Below are 24,708 nucleotides of genomic sequence, written 5' to 3'. Positions count from 1 at the left end.
GGAACAACCATGGACGGGAGTCTCTCCTCATGGGTCCGGAATCACCAGTATTGGCTACAAACCCTGCACCGGCTCGTCCATACAAAACTTCTGGACCTGGAACACCCACGGAAGACTCCGTCCCAACCCATAGAATTTCAGGCAGGAGATCGTGTACTCGTACGAGATCAGCGCCCCCAAAACAAATTGGGACACCGCTGGGAAGAAAGTCACTACCGAGTACTGCTCCAGAAGCTTGCGCCAACTCCTCGTCGGCTGGGCCCAGCGGCTGAGACGCTGAATAGACACCAACCACCACTCTGCCAGACGTCAGAGGAGGATAAGTGACACGTTGTAGTTGATTAATCATAGTTCCTGGACCTGTAGTCAGCCGTATCACGGCCTCATAGTTATCAGTTCCGACCAGGTAGTTATTATTGTTACCTGTGTATCGTTGTTCTGATCCCTGCATGGATAACGGTTGTTAGCTTGCTGGTTTCTCGAGATAGCCCTAAAGTGTGTTTGTGTGTGTGTATGTATATATATATATATATATATATATAAACTAGTGGTGCTGTGACAGCTAGGGGGCGATGTATGGGTCATGCACTCAGTCATATTCATTATTGTAATGGAGAAACGATTGTAAATGACCATTATGTATCACAAGGTGGGTGGCCTTGTGATGGAAGCTGGAACCGCTATTAATCAGCAGATATTCTGCTGATGGTTTGGTACTCTGTATTAGGGAGAGCTTCCAGGTGGCAGGTGAGATGGGTGGTACCAATCACCTACAAACCCACCCAGGGGCGTGTGTCTGAAGTAAAGCCTGTGTGTGGTTGTGAAGGACCTGCAATGAGGTCATAGCCATGTGATGCTGTGGGTGTGGCTACTAACCATATAAGGTGACCAGGGTAGGTCACATGAGGGAATGCCTGGATCTGATTGGTCCATGTGGAAGGTGCCGGAAGGCCAACGTGCTAGGAGGTGTGCTACCTTCCTGATGCGCACATGTGGATGCCGCTGACCGTGTGTGGCCTGTGTGTAATGACCTGTGTGTAATGGCCTGTGAGTGTTGGCCAGTCCCCAGGAGGAAAGGGACGTCAGGACTGAGAAGCAGCTAAGAGGTAACCCCAGACAGAGGGGGGAATTCTCTGAGGGACTGTAGAGCCTGTTTGCTGGATAAAGCACAGCCTGAGTGAACACGGCTAAGGGAGCGGAGCTCCACTATGAACATTCGTTTTTGACTGCTGTAAGACTGTTATCGTTTTCCTCATGCTGCTATGGTTTATGCTGCACAATAAGCCGTATGGACTATGTTATATGAAAAAGCATGTGCTGGACCTGGTTTATCTGCAGCCAAGTGAGTGTTCCCCAATACCCTCAGTGAGCGCTACATTACTATATATATATACAGTATATATATATATATATATATGTGTGTGTGTATAATATAGTAAGGTAGCGCTCACTGAGTGCGTTGGAGAACGCTCACTTGACTGCGATATTGATGCACACCTGAACACTTCCATTTAAAACAATCCAATGCAGTTTATTGTGCCATCATAAACCGCACCGTAAGCCATGTTATACTTCACAGGCTTACACATAGTCCATAGTATTACATAGTACGTGGCTTTAATACGCTGTCACTAAGCACGCTGGACCTCTTTGTCCAGTTACCGTGGATGACCGCATGCCGAACAGTTCATTAGTGTCCATAGAACATTATGGGCAACAACACTTATATCCCCATGTCCGGGGTTACCTCGCAGGAGCTCCAGCTCCAGATGCCGACTCTTTGTCAGTCCTCTCTTTCCCAGGGAAGCTGCCAAACTGGGATCACCGTCCCGGATAACGTCTTGCTCACCAGGCCACCTAACAGTCCAGACTCACAGTCAGACAGTAGCTCCCCAATGCAGTGCTGTCACTGACTCTGCAAACCCACAGGCCTCACCAAGTGAAATTCAGGGATCCGACCCTACTCCCCAGGTCTCCCAACACACCGGCCACCAGGTCCAGGGCCTCAGTGGGTGCTATTCTCTTCATGTGACCAGACCTCAGGCACATTATATGGTCCATAACCACACCCACCGGTGAGGTATGGATCATATGGTTATGACCTCACTAAAGGTCCTCTTACACACACAGCCATACACATACAGGCTTTACATAGGGCATTCAGACACATGCTCCTGGGTGGGTTTGTAGGTGACTGGTTCCACCCATCTCACCAAGTCACCTGGAAGCTATCCCAATACACAGCAACAAATCCTCAGCAGTATATCTCTGCTTTTTAATACATATTCCAGCTTCCATCACAGGGCACCCACCCCTGTGTTACATATCGGCCATTTATAATCCTGCCGCTCACCATTTTCCCATCATAATAAAGGGAATGCCTGCATGCATGTCCTGGGCAGCCCATACAGCGCCCCCTAGCTGTCACAGGTGTCATTGCATCACATACCCCCCCGTTCAAACTTGTGGGGTCGAACATTTGTCACAAACCAGGGGCATCGAGACCGGGCACCCATGTCACCTTGCCCTACCAATCGAGAGGGCCCTCTCAGTCGTCTTTGAGCATCAGCTCCCGAGACGAAGTCCATCACTGTCACTGTACCCCTCTCTGTGACCAACACATTATCGTACTTTGTCCTTTCACATTTCAAAGTCCGTCTGTTAGGCCTCCCCCGCCCCCAGTGGTCCTTATGTCGGCCTTGAACTTTGGCCTTTAAGTCACAGTCCATCTGTGTTACCAGACCCTTGTTAGTCTCCACATTTCTGCCATATGCTCCTCCACCCAACCTTTCTCTCAATGGTCGGCTCTCCCGGTTCGTATGGTCATGAGTCCCACATCCAGTCGAGCTAACTTGCTGGTCTGAGTCTGACCCTTTGTCGCTACATCCACCACCGGGTCTCCTGCCTATGCTACTAAGATTAGGACTGCCACTTGCAGATTCTTGACATCCTTGTCTTCAGCTACCTGCAACTTCATTATTTGGAGGATCCCTTCGGGTCCTTATATCTTGGGTTGGGGGTGGATTCCACCTGATGTTCTGCATCTGTTTATATATCTGCAGTCGGTCCCGTCGTAGCTGCTCAGGTGCGCCTTCCTATATTCAAGGAGCATGTGGAGGTTCCGAATGCTTTCCACCGAGCCAACAACAATGACTGGAACCATGTCATCTTCAAGAGCGCCTTGGATTTCACCAGCAGGTGGGATCCTCACTCTCTTCACACCGGATCGATGCACCATCTCCTGCATCACCTTTCCAAATCTTCCAACGACTTTCCCCATCAGACTTCTGGGTACCGGAATTATGTCTTCCACATGTCCCAGCCGACTTTGAGCTTTCCTCGCAAGCTTCAGGCGTCGAGCGGCTTTCTTATTACCCAACACGACCATCTGTTTAGTGCGGAGACATTGTAGGTGCATCTCCTTCAGGACAGTCACCCGCTTCTCTGTGACTTCCCTATCTGCCAGTATCACCAACTGGTTCGTCTCCATGGCCCAGTTCACACTATAGGCTTTTATTGCCTTTTTAAAGGCCTCATGCGCATCCTCACTGGCACACGCTTCTCGCATGTCTTCGGGTACCTTCATCATGTACTTGAGAGCGAAGTCTCCCTCTCTTCATGGACATATGGCTCCTGGTTTACCACGGACACTTCCCTCAAGACATCTGCCACGACCAGGTGACTGTCTTGTTCATCTCTTAGCTCACACTCTTCCTGAGATTCACCCTCTTCAGGACACCTTGCCAAGATGGGCATTTGTAGCTCCGCCTTGTTATCACTCGGGCATGGCTGCTGTACATCTTTGACCACCAACTTCTCCTCCTGCAGGAGACCTCTTACTGCTCCTCTGAGCATTTCTACCTCTTCCCTTAGGGTCTTATTCACACCTTGCCACGTTGTCAGGTGACCTCTGAGCTCAGAGACTTCCTTCTCCAGCTCCTCCACACTGTGCTCGGCCATTTATCTCAGGGCCTTAACTGCTGAGAGCTCAGACTCTAGGTGGCGCAGCTGCTCCAACTGCACGGAGTTGGCGACTTCCATACTCGCCACCTTTAGACATTCCTTTGCCAGTTGTTGACTCATCTCTTCGCGCCCTTGCTCCAAGTCTTGTATGTGCGCCTCTACCCAGCGAAAACTGTCAACTCGCTCTTCCCAAGTGTCCATCTCCTGGGTCAGGTTGTTTACTTGGCCCTCTAGTCATCGGGTGATGGCGGTCAAATTGGAGATCTTCTCTTCTTGCTCCAACTTCTCCGAGGATGCTGTTGGTTCAGCCCCTTTCCGGCTTTTACCCCTCCGGCGATGAGATGAAGACTTGCCACTTAGTCCTGAGTCAGTCTTACTGTTCTCCTTTCCACTGTCGTCACCGTCTGAATGCGAGTTACCACCACTCGACCGGTCATCCTGTACGCCTTGTGGAGTACTGTCATCACACTGGGTCTGAGCTTCTGTCTGCACAACATTGTCCTCAGCCCTAGTGGTTGCTGACGGCAATAATGTCACCCCCGGTGACTGTCACACCCCACTGTGTGGAAAACACTCACGTTGCCCTCTGTTCAGGTGTCAGCTCCATTCTCTTTCTACCACATCATCAGTCACATTGTGGTACCCGTCAGGTGACATCATGTCTGTAAGTTGGGCAGACTCACCCTTCCCTCTGATCACCCAGATGTCTGGCCCGTCAATGTTGGGATGTGTTTCTGCCTTTATGTACGCAGCTCCATCAGTACCTGCGAATGACTAATTAAGATTCCCTCCCTCTGATATTACGTGTGTGGATAGGAACTTAGTCTTAGAGTCAGCGCCAGTCAGTGGCACGCTTCAGGCCACATTGCACATCTACACAGTGCTAGCGTCAGACAGTGCGCCCCCTCTTGGGCATTGTCGTACAGCGGCTGGTTCAGTTGCCGCGCTGCAGTCAGCAGCACTTGGAGCGTCCACGGTACTGACGCCGCACGCACGGTAGGTCTAGACGGACACCGACCCTTTGTCTTGGGCCCGAGTCCTGTGACCATATACTGTGCTGAGACCTGTGAGGTCAACAGGCTCTGCATTTATGTTTATGCCTTAAGGCGCCTCTGTGAACATAACAGAGTAGGCCCAGTGCACACTGGGTGACGTTCAACCCATGTGCGATATACCGCCATATTGTGCGTCTGCCATTATATAGCAGCAGTTTAACACCTCTGCACGGTGGACTCGGGCGGCGAACGCACTTGCTAATATTTTATAACTAGTGTGTTCCGCCATCCCTAACAGCTCCTCCCCCTTTTGGGCCACTATCCTTTTTTGGGACTCTGCCTCCCTCTGGGACTCCACCCCTTTTTGGGTCACCACCCCGATTTGGGGCTCCACCCCCTTTTGGGTCACTACTCCCTTTTGGGACTCCACCCCTTTTCGGGCACCCATCACTGTTTTAGGTTACCGCCCCCTGTTTTGGGACACCACCTCTCTGGGTACACTCTGTGGACTCCCCCACGGCAGTCTCAGGACCGAGTTCACACAGTTCCTTATGTCTTTCTGGGCTGGCACTGGCCCTTTAAGAGGTTGCACAGTCTGTACCTCTGACGTTCCTATGACACCCCAGCAGCTCCTGCTGGCACTGCCACAGCTCCTGCTGTAGCCACAATCACCAGCACCTCCGGCTGCCGCTCACAAGCAGCTGCTGGTGTCACTGCAGCTCCTGCTGCTGCAGAACTTCTTACTGAAATTTGCAACTGCAGCTCCCGCTGCCACAAGTCCGTGCATACTTCCGCTGCGCCGTCTTCGTGGACCCACCGAACCACAGCAACCTTCGTAACCCTGCTGAGTTACAGCCAGCTGCTTGTCACCTTTGTGACCCCACTGAGTCACAGCAAACACCTTCAGCTCTTATAGAGAGAGGGGGGAAAAAAAAAACACATACAGTCTCTCGCTGACCCCGGTCAGTATAACACTTAATCCTGTCCGTTACCTGCTGCCGTCAGCCACACAGGTTTCCGGGTACCTCTTATCCACAGAGGCACCCTATATCTCCTGGCTCAGAGTAGCCAGCACTGCAACATGTGATTCTTGAAACCGTTGCCCCTAGCAACCGATTTTGTAGTCCTCGTTCGTTGCCCTAAGCAACAAGGATACAGCAGTGCCCTTAGCATTCTCCACCATATGTAAGGTAGCGTTCACTGAGTGCGTTGGGGAACACTCACTTGGCTGCAATATTGAAGTACACCGGAACACTTCCATTTAAAACAGTCCAATGCAGTTTATTATGCCATCATAAACCGCACCGTAAGCCATGTTATACTTCACAGGATTACACATAGTCCATAACATTACATAGTACACAGCTTTAACCCCTTCCTGCCATCCGACGTACTATCCCGTCCACGGTACCCGGGCCCGTATGACCGGGGACGGGATAGTACGTCAGCGCGATCAGCGGCGCCCACGTGGTGAGCGCCGCTGATCGCGGCCGGGTGTCAGCTGATTATCACAGCTGACACCCGGCACTATGTGTCAGGGGCGGTCACGGACCGCCCCTGACACGTTAACCCCTTGCACACCGCGATCAAACATGATCGCGGTGTACCGGGAGTTAAAGGGAAGCATCGGCAGGGAGGGGGGTCCCTCCGTGCTTCCCTGAGCCCCCCACGGCGGCGCAATGTGCAGCGCTGCTGCGGGGGGCTCCTATCCTCCAGGCCCCCGAATCCAAGATGGCGACGGGGGCCTTCAGGGACCTGAGGAAGCTGGCTTCCTCAGTGCCTGCAAAGCGCAGGCAAGAGGAAGTCTGCTTCAATGCCTGTGACAGATTGCTGATCTGTCACAGTGATCTGTGATGTGACAGATCAGCGATCTGTCACAGGACAGTGATGTCCCACCTGGGACTATGTAATAAAGTAAAAAAAAAATTAAAAAAAATGTAAAAATAAATTTAAAAAAATCGCCAAATAAATTAGTAAAAAAAAAAAAAAATATTCCCCAATAAATTCATTTTTTGAAAATAATAATAAAAAAAACAATAAAAGTACACATATTAGGTATCGCCGCGTCCGTAATGACCCGCCCTATAAAACTGTCCCATTAGTTAACCCTTTTAACGAACCCCTTAAAAAATAAAAATAAAAAACGAAGCAAAAAATAATGATTTATTATCATACCGCCAAACAAAAAGTGTAATAACGCGCAATCAAAAAGACGCATATAAATATCCATGGTACCGCTGAAAACGTCATCTTGTCCCGCAAAAAATGAGCCACCACACAGCATCATCAGCAAAAAAATAAAAAAGTTATAGCTCACAGAATAAAGCGATGCAAAAATAATTATTTTTTATATAAAATAGTTTTCATTGCATAAAACCGACAAAAACATAAAAAAAGACCTAAATGAGGTATCGCTGTAACCGTACTGACCCGAAGAATAAAACCGCTTTATCAATTTTACCGCACGCGGAACGGTGTAAACGCACCCCCCCCAAAAGAAATTCATGAAACGCTGGTTTTTGTTCATTCTGCTTCCCAAAAATAGGAATAAAAAGCGATCAAAAAATGTCACGTGCCCGAAAATGGTACCAATAAAAAACGTCAACTCGTCCCGCAAAAAATAAGACCTCACATGACTCGGTGGGTTAAAATACGGAAAAATTATAGCTCTCAAAATGTGGTGATGCAAAAACTATTTTACAATAAAAAGCGTCTTTTAGCGTGTGACAGCTGCCAAAAATAAAAACCGCCATAAATAGTAAATCAAACCCCCCATTATCACCCCCTTAGTTAGGGAAAAATAATAAAACTAAAAAAAAGTATTTATCTCCATTTTCCCGTTAGGGTAAGGCTGTGTGCACACGCTGCGGATTAGGTGCGGATTCATCCGCGCGGATTTTGTAAAATCCGCAGGTGAAACCGCAGGTCAAAAGACCTGCGGTTTTACCTGCAGATTGCTCTGCGGTTTTGTCCTGCGGTTTTTCATCTCCTCAATAGAGGAGATGGCAAACCGCAGGAGAATCCGCAGAAAGAATTGACATGTCAATTCTTTCTGCGGATTGAAAACCGCAGATAATCCGCGCGGAAAATTCCGCACCGTCTGCACTGCGGTTTTTGATTCCCATAGGGAATCATGGTACTGGGGTCCGCAGCAGCCAAAACCACTGCGGAACCGCAGCAAAATCCGCAGCGTGTGCACACAGCCTTAGGGTTAGGGCTAGGGTTAGGGCTAGGGTTAGGGCTCAGATTAGGGTTAGGGGTGTGTTGGGGTTAGGATTGGAGTTATAATTGGGGGTTTCCACTGTTTGGGCACATCAGGGGCTCTCCAAATGCAACATGGCGTCTGATCTCAATTCCAGCCAATTCTGAGTTGAAAAAGTCAAATGGTGCTCCTTCCCTTCCAAGCTCTGCCATGCGCCCAAACAGTGTTTTACCCCCACATGTAGGGTATCAGCCTACTCAGGACAAATTGCAAAACAATTTTTGGGGTCCAATTTCTCCTGTTACCCTTAGGAAAATAAAAAATTGGGGGCAAAAATATCATTTTTGTGGAAAAAAATGATTTTTTTATTTTCACGTCCGAGTGTTATAAACTTCTGTGAAGCACTTGGGGGTTCAAAGTGCTCACCACACATCTAGATAAGTTCCGTGGGGGGTCTAGTGTCCAAAATGGGGTCACTTGTGGGGAGTTTCAATAGTTTAGGTACATCAGGGGCTCTCCAAACGCACATGACACCCGCAGACCATTCCATCAAAGTCTGCATTCCAAAACGTCACTGCTTCCCTTCCGAGCCCCGACGTGTGTCCATACAGTAGTTTTCTCCCACATATGGGGTGTCAGCGTACTCAGGCCAAATTGGACAACAACTTTTGGGGTCCAATTTCTCCTGTTACCCTTGGGAAAATGAAAAAATTGGGGACTAATTGATCATGTTTCTGGAAAAAACACGATTTTTTTATTTTCATGCCCTGGCATTATAAACTTCTGTGAAGCCCTTGGGGGTTCAAAGTGCTCACCTTACATCTAGATAAGTTCCTTGGGGGGTCTAGTTTACAAAATGGTGTCATTTGTGGGGGGTTTCCACTGTTTAGGTACATTAGGGGCTCTCCAAAGGCAACATGACACCCGCAGACCATTCCATCAAAGTCTGCATTCCAAAACGTCACTACTTCCCTTCCGAGCCCCGACGTGTGCCCATACAGTAGTTTTCTCCCACATATGGGGTATCAGCATACTCAGGACAAATTGGACAACAACTTTTGGGGTCCAATTTCTCCTGGTACCCTTGGGAAAATAAAAAAATGGTGACTAAAAGATCATGTTTGTGGAAAAAATACGAATTATTTATTTTCACGCCCGGGCATTATAAACTTCTGTGAAGCACTGGGGGGGTCAAAGTGCTCACCACACATCTAGATAAGTTCCTTAGGGGGTCTAGTTTCCAAAATGGTGTCATTTGTGGGGGGTTTCCACTGTTTTGGTACATCAGGAGTTTTCCAAACGCGACATGGTGTCCGATCTCAATTCCAGCCAAAAACGTCAAATGGCGCTGCTTCCCTTCCGAGCTCTGCCATGCGCCCAAATAGTGGTTTACCCCCACATGTGGGGTATCAGCGTACTCAGAACAAATTGCACAATAACTTTTAGGGTCCTGTTACCCTTGGGAAAATAAAAATTGGGGTGAAAAGATCATTTTTGTGGAAAAAATATGATTTTTTAATTGTACCGCTGTACGTTATAAACTTCTGTAAAGCCCTTGTGGGTTCAAAGTTCTCACCACATATCTAGATAAGTTCCTTGAGGGGCTAGTTTCCAAAATGGGGTCACTTGTAGGGGGTTTCCACTGTTTAGGTACATCAGGGGCTCTCCAAACGTGACATGGCGTCCGATCTGAATTCCAGCCAATTTTGCATTGAAAAAGTCAAACGGCGCTCCTTCCATTCTGAGCTCTGCCATGCGCCGAAACAGTCGTTCCCCCCCACAAATCAGGTATCAGCGTACTCAGGACAAATTGCACAATAACTTTTGCAGTCCAATTTCTCCTGTTACCCTTGGTAAAATAAAAAAAATTGAACCTGAAGTATTTTTTTTGTGAAAAAAAGTTAGATGTTCATTTCTTTTTAAATATTCAAAAAAATTCCTGTGACGCACCTAATGGGTTAATAAACTTCTTGAATGTGGTTTTGAGCACCTTAAGGGGTTCAGTTTTTAGAATGGTGTCACTTTTGGGTATTTTCTATCATATAGACCCCTCAAAGTGGTTTCAAATGTGATGTGGTCCTAAAAATAAAATGGTGTTGTAAAAATGAGAAATCGCTGGTCAACTTTTAACCCTTATAACTTCCTAACAAAAAAAAATTTTGGTTCCAAAATTGTGCTGATGTAAAGTAAACATGTGGGAAATGTTACTTATCAAGTTTTTTGTGTGCCGTATCTCTGTGATTTAAGGGCATAAAAATTCAAAGTTGGAAAATTGCGAAATTTTCAAAATTTTTGCCAAATTTCCATTTTTTTCACAAATAAGCGCAAGTTATTTGAATGAAATTTTACCACTAACATGAAGTACAATATGTCACGAGAAAACAATGTCAGAATCACCGGGATCAATGGAAGCGTTCCAGAGTTATGACCTCATAAAGGTACAGTGGTCAGAATTGTAAAAATTGGCCCGGTCATGAACGTGCAAACCACCCTTGGGGGTGAAGGGGTTAATATGCTGTCACTAAACACGCTGGACCATTAGTGTCCATAGAACATTATGCTCACCAACAGTTATATCCCCATGTTCGGGGTTACCTCGCAGGAGCTCCGGCTCTAGATGCTGACTCTTTGTCAGTCCTCTCTTTCCCAGGGAAGCTGCCAAACTGGGATCACCATCCCGAATAACGTCTTGCTCACCAGGCCACCTGACAGTCCAGATCCACAGACGGACAGTAGCTCCCACCAATGCAGTGCCGTCACTGACTCTGCAAACACACAGGCCTCACCGGGTGCTATTCAGGGATCCGACCCTACTCCCCAGGTCTCCTAACACACCGGCCACCAGGTCCAGAGCCTCAGCGGGTGCTATTCAGGATGTCCGTATCCTCCTGAGACCGTCCAACACTCACGCCTCACCAGGTCCAAGGTCGCAGCACGTGCTCCAGGGATCCAATCCTTCTAGCAGAATCTCCCAACACTGACCCTTCAGAACCTTGCACCCTGAACCACTCAGGTACACACTCTCTCTCCATGTGACCAGACCTCAGGCACATTATATGGTCCATAACCACACCCACCGGTGAGGTATGGATCATATGGTTATGACCTCACTAAAGGTCCTCTTACACACACAGCCATACACATACAGGCTTTACATTGGGCATTCAGACACACGCCCCTGGGTGGGTTTGTAGGTGACTGGTTCCACCCATCTCACCAAGTCACCTGGAAGCTATCCCAATACATAGCAACAAATCCTCAGCAATATATCTCTGCTGATTAATACATATTCCAGTTTCCATCACAGAGCACCCACCCCTGTGATACATATTGGCCATTTATTATCCTGCTGCTCACCATTTTCCCATCATAACAAAGGGAATGCCTGCATGCATGTCCCGGGCAGCCCATACAGCGCCCCCTAGCTGTCACAGGGGTCACTGCATCACAATGTTACATTCTAAGCTTACTCTGGCTCCCGTCTCGTCACTGCATCCCGCGTGCCTGCGATCACTACATTTGTACTACCTAATATTATTTGCCTCTAAAAAGAGATGATTTAAATATTATGGTAGTGGATGAAACACTCCCTATTTCCCCCTAATCCCACAGTGTTTTCCTAATACTAAACTATACAACACAATGGAAAATGGCAAAGATCTGCAGCATGTACTTGCAATGATAACACCCAGGTGCTTACCTTTTACTCTCCCTCTTATTAAATCTCTCCCTAAGCTATCTCCACCTAACAAAGAACTAATCTTCACAATCTTCAACTCTTAAAAGAGCTTTTTGGGATGAATAACTCTCCCTATATGCTACTATTACTCTCCCTACGCTCACACTACGCTGTTTCCAGCTGCAATGTGCACAAGATGGTGCCAGCAGCGGCAGGGATAATACCTTTGCCAAAGTTGCCAACCTGATATTTTCTTTTTTCTTGGAAAGACATAATTAATCATAAATAAATAAAAGCGATATATAATTTATAGTCCACAATATGGACTTGAACAGACTGGCAACAGTCACTTTGGCCTGCAGAAAATGTTAAATTTATAAAGTTCTTCACAAAATCCTCTGATGAGCAGAAGCAATGGAGGAGGGACCCGAACTGCCTGGGACACGCTGGCAGAGTTTGTGACCCAGTCCGAGCACCTCTTCTTTTGCTTCTCCTCACCTGGTCCCAGGGCCAGCATCAGTCAGTCATAATTATTTACTAACACAGCCATACACCATACAGGATATTTAAACACAGCCCTGCATGGTGCATGTCTGTAATTATCTGAGACGCTCCTCCTCACCGCCTCCTGGACCTCCTCTTTGGCGCCAGTGACAGGAGATGTTTTCCTGTGTGTACAGAGCAGCTGCACAGAGTCTATGGCAATGGTGTGTACAGAACAGCTGCACAGAGTCCATGGCAATGAGCGAGAAAGGGAACTATTTGGGCAGAGCCGGGTATGTAGGGAATTGGGACAGTGCTGAGGAAAGGGATAATGGGAGAAATTAGTGAGGAGAGATAGGAAAAGCTACTGAGGAGAGGGGTTAGGCTAAGATCACACTTGCGTTTGGCTGGTCATGTTGCATTCCCGTGTGGTCGGCGGGCACATCAAAATGCCGCATGCAGACGTATCCGCATACTACGCATGTCCCTGCATACCCAATGTTAAAGATACTGTAGGTACGCAGAACAATGCAGGATGCATGCGGAAGTAGGCAGATCGTAGGCGGGGCTAAAGGGAGGACATACGCAGCCATGCGCAGACCAGCCAAACGCAAGTGTGAACTTAGCCTTACACAGTCCTGGGGAGAGGGGATGAGAGCAGAGTGGAGTAACATTACTGAGGAGAGGGGAGAAACCTGACAGCACTTTCCCCTCCATGGCTGCTAGCCACACCCAGGTGCTGCCTCCCTCTTGTAATGCTTCCAGCAGTTCAGCAGTCGGGACGGTGGAGCTGTGTAGGACTGACAAGAGGACTCCCTGTCCTGCTGATTTCTTACTATATGAAGCCTTCCCCATTTCCTGAATGAAAAGAGTAAATATATTTGTATGTCACCTGTGTTAAGTGTGTGCAGGCTGTGTGTAGTACTGTGTTTATTGCATGTGTGTGTTCATGCTGATATATTTATAAGTATGTGCACTTCTGAGTTCTTTGATGGCGATTCAGACTCTCTGCATCACCCTGAACTCTCTGTTCGCCTGAAGTCTCTTTCACAATGTAAGCCTATGAAGCCTTGCTCTGACTTACATTGTAAAAGTCACTTTCGGGCAAGGCCACCATAAGCGCGTTACAGTCCTTACTGGCATATGGGGCCCGGTGAGCAGAGGGGGACCAGATTGGGCCCAGCTCTGCTCATTGGGTCCAAGGGGCAGGAGGATCCTGCCAGTTCATTAACTGAGCGTGTGTCCACGTTCAGTTAAAATCTATTTCTGTGCGGGCCCGCAGGGCACTGGTTAAAGCCTCCAGCTGACGTCTGTGTGCACGTCGCGGGTGTACGATGTCACTGTCAGTGAACCCTACTTCAAATAGATGGAAGAGATGACAACACTGAACTGTGGAAAAATACAAAAAAGTTTTTTTTTTTTTTTTTTTTTTTACTGAAAGAGGCAAGCCACAAAATGTACACAGATTGGGAAGGATCATGGGACAGATGGGGAACCATGGAGACAGAATCATGGGATACATGATGCAGGATCATGGGACACATGGGGGAGGAGGATGAAGGCAGATGGAGCAGGATGGAGACACATCGAGGCAGGATGGGAGAACATTTGGGGCTAGGATGGGAGAACATATGGCTGGAACCAGGAATGAGACAGAAGGGGCTAGGAATGAGATACAAGGGGGGCCAGGATGGGGGATAATATTACTATAGGGGGCTAATTAAGGGATATTATTACTGCAGTGATGCATTTTATTTTTGAGTATACTGTTTTCAATGGTTGGGTGCTGGTACCGTGCAGGGCGGCAATATGTCACCGTTTTTTCTTCATCTAGTGTATCACAGAAGTTGAGAGAAAATTGCGTAATGTGCTCTGCAATTGCTGATCTAGATAGCTGTGTTATTTTCTGCAGAGACGCGTCCTGGTTGGAAGAATTGATGATGGTCTAAGCTGGATGAAGAAGAAAAGTGAAATGAAGGACTTAGGCTGGTTTCACATTTGCGTTTTTTAGCGCTGGAAAAAAACGCATACCTGCGCATGCGTTTTTTCCCCTATATTTAACATGGGTGCGCATACCTGCGCGCTGGTAAGCGCATGTATGCGATTTTCATGCGCTGCGTTTTTTTGGGGTGTGCGTTGGTATTTTCCAGACGCAGCATGTTGCATTTTTTGGCCCTGCAAAAAAGCGCATGCGCACATATGCGCACGTTTTGCGCTAAAAATGGCCATTATAGCCTATGGATGCGCATATGTGCGCACTGGCATGCTCATGTATGCGTTTTTTTGCATATGCGTTTTTTTTTTTTAACCATGGAATTTAGGGGTTTGGGTTAGAGTTAGGGTTAGTTAAGGGGGTTTACGGTTAGGGTTAGGGTCAGGGTCAGGGTTAGGGTTGGGGTTTGGGTCAGGGTTAGGGTTAAGTATGGTTTGGTTAAGGGTTAGGGTCAGGGTTAGGGTCAGGATTAGGGTTAAGTATGGTTTTGTTAAGGGTTAGGGTCAGGGTTAGGGTTAGGGTCAGGGTTAGGGTTGGGGTCAGGGTTAGGGTTAGGGTCAGGGTTAGGGTTAAGTATGGTTTTGTTAAGGGTTAGGGTCAGGGTTAGGGTCAGGATTAGGGTTAAGTATGGTTTTGTTAAGGGTTAGGGTCAGGGTTAGGGTTAGGGTCAGGGTTAGGGTTGGGGTCAGGGTTAGGGTTAGGGTCAGGGTTAGGGTTAAGTATGGTTTTGTTAAGGGTTAGGGTCAGGGTTAGGGTCAGGATTAGGGTTAAGTATGGTTTTGTTAAGGGTTAGGGTCAGGGTTAGGGTTAGGGTCAGGGTTAGGGTTAGGGTTAGGGTCAGGGTTAGGGTTAGGGTCAGGGTTAGGGTTAAGTATGGTTTTGTTAAGGATTAGGGTCAGGGTTAGGGTCAGGATTAGGGTTAAGTATGGTTTTGTTAAGGGTTAGGGTCAGGGTTAGGGTTAGGGTCAGGGTTAGGGTTAGGGTCAGGGTTAGGGTTAAGTATGGTTTTGTTAAGGATTAGGGTCAGGGTTAGGGTCAGGATTAGGGTTAAGTATGGTTTGGTTAAGGGTTAGGGTCAGGGTTAGGGTTAAGTATGGTTTTGTTAAGGGTTAGGGTCAGGGTTAGGGTTAGGGTTAGGGTCAGGGTTAGGGTTAGTTAGGGTTTAGGGTTTGGGTTAGGGTTAAGTATGATTTGGTTAAGGGTTAGGGTCAGGGTTAGGGTCAGGGTTAGGGTTAGGGTCAGGGTTAGGGTTAGTAAAGTCATGGTTTGGGTAGTGTGAGGGGCCACCTAAAAATGTTGGAAAAAAACGCAAACGCGGTAAAAACGCACTAAAAACGCATACAAACGCATAAAAACGCTGCGTTTTTTTCATGCATGCTCATAAAAATGCTTGAAAAAAACGCAGCAGTTGTATGCTTATGTATGCGTTTTTTCAATGCGTTTTTTTGCGGGAAAAACGCGCTGCAAAAAAAAGCAAGTGTGAAACTAGCCTTAATTTACAGATGTCACTGGTGAATCAGTGTGTTACTTGTACACTATATAGTATATACAAAGCTCCTGTGTATAATGTCACTGGTGATCCATGTATTAGCTGTACACTGCCACTACAGATGAAACCAGAAGTTTACATGCACTATATAAAAAGACACATATGCATGTTTTTCTCAATATCTGACATGAAATCAGAATAAACCTTTCCCGTTTTACGTCCATTAGGATTACCATAAATATTAATATTTGCCAAATGCCAGAATAATGAGAGAATGTTTTAAAGCATGTTTATTACTTACTGCAAAGTCAAAACTTTACATACATTTCATTTTTATTTGGTACCATTTCCCTTAAACTGAAAGATTATGGGTCAAACGTTTGGGATATCCTTCCAGAAGCTTCTCAGGATAGTTGGTCGGAATTTGGGCCCTTTCCTCCTGACAAAACTGGTGTAACTGATCCAGGTTTGTAGGTCACCTTGCTCGTACCTTACTTTTCAGCTTTGTCCATAAATTTTCAATAGAATTGAGATCAGGCCTTTGTGACTTTGTTATACTTAAGTCACTTTGATACCATTTTGGCAATATGCTTTGGATCATTGTCCATTTGGAAGACGCATTTCAGCACAAGCTTTAACTTCCTGACTGATGTCTTGAGATGTTGCTTCAGTATTGCCACATAATCTTATTTTATCATGATGCAATCAATATGGTGAAGTTCACCAGTCCCTCCTACAGCAAAACAACCTTCCAACATGATGCTGCCTCCCCCGTTTTTTACAGGTGGGATGGTGTTCTTAGGATTCCAAGTTTCTCCCTTTTCCCTCCAAATGTAATGATGGTCATTATACCCAAAAACTTACATTTTAGTTTCATCAGACCATGACATGTCTTCAAAAATTAAGGTCTTTGTTCCTGTGTGCATTTGCAAACATTAATCTGGCTTTTTTGTGATTCTATTGGAGTAAAGACTTCTTCCTTGCGTAGTGGCCTTTCAGCTCATGTTAATACTGTACTTGTTTAACTGTGGATATTGACACAATCTTATCAGCTTCTGATATAATCTTCACAAGGTCTTTTGCTTTTGTCATTGGGTTAATATGCACATGTCAGACCAAGGTACGGTCATCTCTGGGACACAGAACTCGTCTCCTTCCTGAGTGGTATGATGGCTGGACTTGCAAATAATTGTACAGATGAATGAGGCACCTTCAGGCATCTTGAAATTGTATGCAAGAATGAGCCAGACTTTTGCAAGTCCACAATTCTCTTCCTGATATCTTGGCTGATTTCTTGAGACTTCCTGTGATGCTACACAAAGAAGCAATGTGTTTCAGGTGTGCAGTAAAATACATCCACAGGCGTGTCTTTAATTAACTCAGATGTTGCAACAAAAACTATTAGAAGCTGCAAAACACATGACATCATCATATGGGCAGTCCAGAATTGTTTAAATTCATAGTAATCTTACTGTATGTAAACATTTGACTTTGCAGTAAGTAAAAAAATGCCTTAAAACATATATGTCTTATGTGGTAGTTGTGGATGAAGTTCATTATTGTCTCAGATGGTAAAGCTGTACATTTTTCTTGGCAGAAAGCTTCCAGTTCCTGTAAATTCTTGAGCTGTCTAGCATTAACTGTGCGCTTGAGATCTCCCCAGAGTGGCTCAATGATATTGAGGTCAGGAGACTAAGATGGCCACTCCAGAATCTTCACTTTGTTCTACTGTAGCCAATGACAGGTCGAGTTGGCCTTGTGTTATGGATCGCTGTTATGTTGGAACATCCGAGTACGTCCCATGTGCAGCTTGTGGGCTGATGACTGCAAATTTGCCTCCAGTATTTGCTGATAATGTGCTGCATTCATCGTTCCTTCAACTTTGACCAAGTTTCCTGTGCCTTTGTAGCTCACACATCCCCAAAACATCAGCGATCCACCTTTGTGCTTTACAGTAGGAATGGTGTTCCTTTCATCATAGGCCTTGTTGACTTCTCTCCAAATGTAATGTTTATGGTTGTGGCCAAAAAGTTAAATTTCGGTCTCATTATTTCAAATTACCTTGTTCCAGAAGTTTTGAGGCTTGTCTCTGTGCTGCTTGCGTACTGTAGGTGAGATACTTTGTGCATCTGCACAGTAACGACTTTCTTCTGGCAACTCAACCATGCAGCCTACTTTTCTTCAAGTTGTTAGGCGTCGGGTTCTTGCCACTGCACAGCAGGAATCCAGAGCCTTGCACCCAGCGGTCTCCCATTCTTCTTTGGCCACAGTGGAGCCTGCTCAGCAGATTCGTCGGTCCCGGCGCTCTGCCCAGGCTAACTCTGTGGGTTTGTTTGCTGCTGCCACCTCTGACACAGCTATGAAAATGCAGGCTGCTCAGCAGCGAGATTCTCCAGGGACTAAGCCCTCATGTCGGGCCACTGAGCATGCCCGTGGAGTGATCTCCCATTGGAGATCGAGGGTCACGTGCTCAGGTCCTGCTCGAGTTCGGATTGGCCCATCCGAGAAGCCAGGAAGGTCCCGGACGCCCGTGGCTATAAAAGGTTCGCATGGCCGCTCGCCCATGCGCCAGGCGTTTATGTTCAGCGGTAGTGCGGCTCTGTGAAGCAACAGAGTCCGCCCCCGTACACACCGGGTGACGATAACCCGCGTGTGTTTTTATAGTATACCGCCATATAGCATCCGCCATTACTGAGCAGCAGGTTACCACCCCTGCACGGTGGACCCCGGGCTGCGAACGCACCATCTTTATTATTTGGTGCGTTCCACCAGCCCTAACACAAGTGCCTCCTTGTTGTGCATCTTGAAACAGCCACACTGCTAGTTTTCAGAGTCCAGTATTTCAGCTGATCCGATTTGTGGGTTTTTCTTTGCATCCCGAACATTTTTGTTGGTCTACCTGACCGTGGTTTTGTTTTTACAGAGCCCCTGATTTTCCATTTGTTAATCACAACTTTAACACTGCTGACTGGCATTATCAATTCCTTGGATATCTTTTTGTATTCCTTTCCTGTTTCACACAGTTCAACTACCTTTTCCCGTAGAGCCATTGACAATTCTTTTGCTTTCCCCATGACTCACAATCCAGAAATGTCAGTAGCTGGATGAAAGATGCAAGAGTCTGTCTGGATACCAGAAACTCACTCCGCTTTTATACACACACTGATTACAAGCAAACAAGTCACAGGTGTGTTGTAAAATAATGCATATCCTGTAAAATACTCAGGACTAGTTACCAGATAAAAATATAGTGGTTTATTTGGATTCTTCCATCAAAGAAAGGTTATTACAGAAAAACAGGTGAATAAAAATAAGTGAAAGAGATATTGTCCATTGTTCATAGCAAAGCAGCATGTATTCTTCTTTCTCTCCGGGATCTCACATGGCAAATGGCGTCTGTCTCTCAGTTCGGCTTCTTCGTAATAAAGTAACATACCAGCTGTTGAGTTATGTCATCTTGCATCTGTGTCTCATGATGGTGAGGGAAGAAGAAGAGCGACCTCTACAGTTAGCCATGAATTATATACGTCTCCTAAAGCACGTGGTCTCTACATATATGGAGCTGTCTTTCTACCATGAGCCAAGCTTAAAAATAGCCTATGTCGTGTAAGCTAAAGCAATGTACAGAACTGAGTCTTATAAGAAATTAACGGATTATTAATATTTAACAATTCCCCCTTTTGAGGGAGACAGACATTAATTGGAACCCTCAAATATAACGATCTTTTTTCTTCTTTTCTTCTTCTTTGACAAAATAATTTAATATCAATAATAATAATAATAATAATAATATTAGATTACCGTTATAAGTACTCAATGACATAATTGATGTGAATTCATGTTATGGTAAGCCGTGAACAATATTCATATAAAATATGTATAATTATACTTCCCTAAGTCTAAATTGAAGCATCTCAGGTCCAGTCATCATCATCTGGTGTCATCTGGTCTTCATTTTGATGTCTTCTGTCTTCTTCTTGGTTCTTTTAAAAACACAGTTTTTCTATAGCATATAGAAATTGTGTTGTGTATCAAATCAAAGTCCATAATTTCAAATGTTAATACGAAAACAAAGTCTATGCAGCTTTAATATCTGTGTAGTGTCATCTTTAAAAACCTGGGCTTATATTGGCTCGCCTTGGATATTCTGGAATCCTCCATCGGTACTGGTCTTTGAACAGGTGTGACGTCTTTGGTCAGCAAAGCAAGGGTTAAAATGACTCTTCCTTGCTAAACATAGCACCATAACCAGTCCTTGTCCTAATGCACAGGACATATGTCAGGGTTGTAGCTTCCTGATAATTACCTTCATTGTTCACCAGCTTTCATCGAAGCTTTTCAGGTGATTGAAAACCTCTGGAACTTGATAAGAACGTGATAACACCGTTCATCTCAGCATCATAGGATCATCGTCCTCTGGTTGTCAGGTTAGACACTTTAATTGTGACTGTCGGTGGTGGATACTGCACTTGTGACTGTCAGTGGTGGATACTGCACTTGTGACTGTCAGTGGTGGATACTGCATTTGTAATTAACACAGTCTATTACTCAGTAATCATAGCTTTGTTACCTTCTGGGACTTCTGGATCGCGGCATTCTTCTTCTTGCAACTGATAAAAATCAATGAAGTTTAGAAATGTGAAAAGTCTTTATTAACATAATTTCAGTATCTTGCTTGAAGTCTTCATTCCCTATTCTATACCAAATCTGGTAATTTCCCTATCCCATAATATCACAGCGTACCATAGCAATCATTAATATCCATATAATTATTATCAGAATTTGTACCATATATGGATTTCAATATTTGAAATAATAAACGATAATACATTATTATCCGCATTTTTCATGTGATAGAACATTTTTTTATGTCATAGGTGTAATTACCTTTTTCAACCCATAGGTGTCACTGTGTTTTATGTAACCAGTGTTATCATCTTTATTAATAAGGAATATATTCATTATACTAATAATATGTAGGAATGTAAAGCCATGAACCAAAATAAGAATATATGAGTGAGCGAATGAATGAATAAAAGAATTGTTGCATATAACTCAGAAGTGAAACATTTTCCTTAGTAATAGAACCATATAATTGCTATATTTAATGAAGCAATATTCTCAGTAGATATTACTTTACTAAATATTGGTGAAAGAATTAAAAATAATGAAAAATAAGAATAAAAATAAGAATAAGGCCTTTATGTTGATGCAGAGTAGTTATGTCTTCAGTAACATATACCCTTAATATTTCCATGATCTGGATTATTTCATAATTGTCATAAACTTGTGTTACCAAAATATTCAAATTATGCAACTTTGCATGTAATTCCTCTTAGTGTAAAGAAATGAATCCTTATAATACTTGTTATTATACCCAATACTTATACCATTGCACCTTATTAATATTTTTTCCTATTAAAATGTGTGAAGAAGAAGTATTAATCAAATGTGATGATGTAGTCAGGATCAAAAACATATTTTCCCCCTTAATACCAAAAAATATTGTTCTATGAAATAATTCATTTATCAAAACCAAAATTAAAAATAATTAATGTATAAATTATGTAAATTTATACTTGCTTATACCATTATTTGTCTGAAGATGTGTAACCATTAAAATTAATTTGAATATCATAAAATTATCCTTTGGAAAAATTAATTTGCATAAACCATTTTGATGTGCAATTGCACTTTGCACTTATCCACAATTAACTAAATCAAGAAATAATAATTACTATAGAAATATAGAAATATATGTTGTATAGATAATATTTCATTATATATCCTAATATTCTAATAATTTAACTGATCTGCATATTTCTCCTAAAGATAAAAGCTTTTGGGGTTTTTTTTCTTTCCTCATTCATTCAGGATCCTGAGGCCTCATACAAACGTATCACATTACTCGCTCAGCAGCTGCTCATACACTCAGTCACTGTCACTCAGACTGTGTCACATATTAACTTTAAACCAAATACCTCACATATGAAGGTGTGATGAATACACGTATTTTAACCCAAATTATCCTAATTATCAATGCATTGTAAACTATTTCAATTTAGTCTCTTAATATTTCTTTGAATATTCCCCAAATACACATGACATAAATATATGTATATGTATAGCTATACTTGACATTTAGGCCTGGAAAAAAAATTCCATTGGTTTGCAAAAGTTGAGACCCCCTTAAAAATTCTTTTCCTAAGGAACAGGGACATAGTATACTGGTATACTTGTATTATTAGAACAAGGTTCAAATTCCCCTGCTGTGGTTGTCATTCAAACCATGCAGTAAAGCACACACCCAGAACATTTTAAAAAGCAATTAGTTATTTCCTTTTAAGGGTTAGATATATAAAATCATGCAATATTGCAACTTCCTGTGTAAATAAAGGCATAAATCCTTGGAAGAGAATTTTTCTCGATTAAGTCCTGCTTTGAAATGAAAATTCTAAGGAAACATAAAAAATAAGGTTAATATCATATTCATATTCTAAATATTATTACTGATGTAGATTTTAATTTTCATTAAAAAATACAGTTCTACTATTTCTACTTCTACAAACACTCTATATATACTGTATGACTATGTATATATCCACAAACCATAAAACTACAGGATTATACTCTATAAAATAATTACATATAACTCACTAATTGTATAACACTTTTACACAATATATATATAATTACTTTTTCTAGCCAATTCCTACACCCATACTTATTTCTCTGCAAAAAATATCCTGAAAGGTTCTTGCCATTTTAAAGCTGATAGATTCTTGGAGCAGAGTATTCAGTTTACAGGCCATGATGTCACTCACCACCTGTTTCTGTCTGTTAAATTCGGCCATCTTTGTTACAGAAAGAAAATCAGAACTCATCATTTTTCTTAATTCCATTTGTGTCTTTTCGGTGTTCCTTTGCATCATTCCATATGGCTTATAACAAACATGTGATTTTCTTTTTCTTTCTTCGTAGATTTGATTTTGGGGAAATCTCATTTTAGAAGGCTTTGCTATTACAGGCTTCTGATAAGATTTTACTCTGCCTGTCTTTACAAAATTAGCACAATTTACTTTCCTCTCACGATTCTCGTGTTTTCTGGCAAAATCAAGGGATTGCGCACATTCAAACAAAGAATCTTTTTGTGACGCAATAACACGAGATGCAGGATTTAGAAACCAAAATTTGCTTACAAAACTCCTTATGAGGGACGGTGTTTTGACATTCTCACTCAGCATTTTGTACAAACGTTCATATATGGACATGAACGTAAAAATACATTCCTTCCGACCAATTCTTAATTTTTGAAGAATATCAATATCTGGATGATTTTCATTTGATGAACAAAAAATGAGAATTTTTAATCTGTCTTTATCAGTTAAATTCTCATGTGTTTCACCAGATAACTTTAAAGACAATCTCCTAGCAAAATTTACAGGGATCCACATTTTGAACAACTGATTCTTCTCCTCGTTAGATAAATCAAATTTATCAGCACAACTTTCAAAAATCTCAGAGTTTCTACAAACATGGATTTTGTTGTCATAAGCAGGTATTATTTCGCATATCTTAAGCAAACTTTTCCTTCGGATTTGGGCCTGTGAGTCGTCTATTTTTAGTGGTACGTCTTTCCCTTGTACGTCCTCTACGTCAGTTCTGAAGTCTCCTCCTACTTCTCCATCTTGTTCCACGTCTGCAAGGTCACCTTCAATAGCTGCTACTTGTAACTGTTTCTCCACATTACAGTGAATCTCGGGAACATCACAACAATCATTTTTGGATTTCTCTGACACAGATCTATGAAATATATCTACCATCTGTAGAATATTTTTTAATCTCTCTCTTTCTCTATTGAAAAACTTAGAATCTAACCTCTGATTCTCGAGTTCACACTCGGCATATAAACTTAACCATAAAACTTCTGAATTAGAATTGTCTACAGACTTAAATTTCAATTTACTCTGCTTAGCAAGACAATTAATGACATCCATTTTATCTTACCTTGAAATGTCTCAGCTTGTTCCTTTGATGGACAACGCTGGGCTCTTGTCTTGGTTTCAGCACGTCTAGCACTTTGGCACTTGTAGTACTTCTCAATCTATCTGGCAATTCTTACTTCTAGGTTCTGTGTGATTCTTGTAAGTAGTGGAATTCCCGATAACTTGCACATATGATTTGACGTTAGCAAAGTCCAATCCCCCGTGTGTGCAAGTTGAGGGAAATCTGCAAAAAAGTACAAAAATTCAGATCTGGCTGGCTCTCCAATGTAAAATAATGCATATCCTGTAAAATACTCAGGACTAGTTACCAGATAAAAATATAGTGGTTTATTTGGATTCTTCCATCAAAGAAAGGTTATTACAGAAAAACAGGTGAATAAAAATAAGTGAAAGAGATATTGTCCATTGTTCATAGCAAAGCAGCATGTATTCTTCTTTCTCTCCGGGATCTCACATGGCAAATGGCATCTGTCTCTCAGTTCGGCTTCTTCGTAATAAAGTAACATACCAGCTGTTGAGTTATGTCATCTTGCATCTGTGTCTCATGATGGTGAGGGAAGAAGAAGAGCGACCTCTACAGTTAGCCATGAATTATATACGTCTCCTAAAGCACGTGGTCTCTACATATATGGAGCTGTCTTTCTACCATGAGCCAAGCTTAAAAATAGCCTATGTCGTGTAAGCTAAAGCAATGTACAGAACTGAGTCTTATAAGAAATTAACGGATTATTAATATTTAACATGTGTCCACTTCTGTGCATGTTATCAGGCCAAAATCACCAGGGCATGTAGACTTTGATCAGGGCTATTTGGATGTTTGGGGTTGTCATTATGATTTAAAAAGAGAAAACACAGTAGTTTGACAATGAATATCATTCATATTCTCTGAAAAAAGGCC

General features: G+C 43.6%; 1 long non-coding RNA gene across 1 annotated transcript in view; it reads left to right on the top strand.

The window, feature by feature from the left end:
- The first annotated feature begins 957 nt into the window (after positions 1–957).
- LOC141101143 (uncharacterized) overlaps positions 958–24,708 on the top strand; it is an 88,595-nt gene continuing 64,844 nt past the window's right edge. Inside the window, exons 1-2 of the long non-coding RNA XR_012234898.1 lie at positions 958–1,106; positions 20,147–20,231. This is a non-coding gene — a long non-coding RNA (uncharacterized lncRNA). The remainder of the gene's footprint in view (positions 1,107–20,146; positions 20,232–24,708) is intronic.

The sequence above is a fragment of the Dendrobates tinctorius genome, unplaced genomic scaffold (genome assembly GCF_039654945.1).
Source record: "Dendrobates tinctorius isolate UK_male_01 unplaced genomic scaffold, ASM3965494v1 ptg000115l, whole genome shotgun sequence".
Lineage (NCBI taxonomy): Eukaryota > Metazoa > Chordata > Amphibia > Anura > Dendrobatidae > Dendrobates > Dendrobates tinctorius.
Note: the sequence above shows the minus strand (reverse complement) of the source record. Positions and strands in the feature narration are given on the sequence as shown.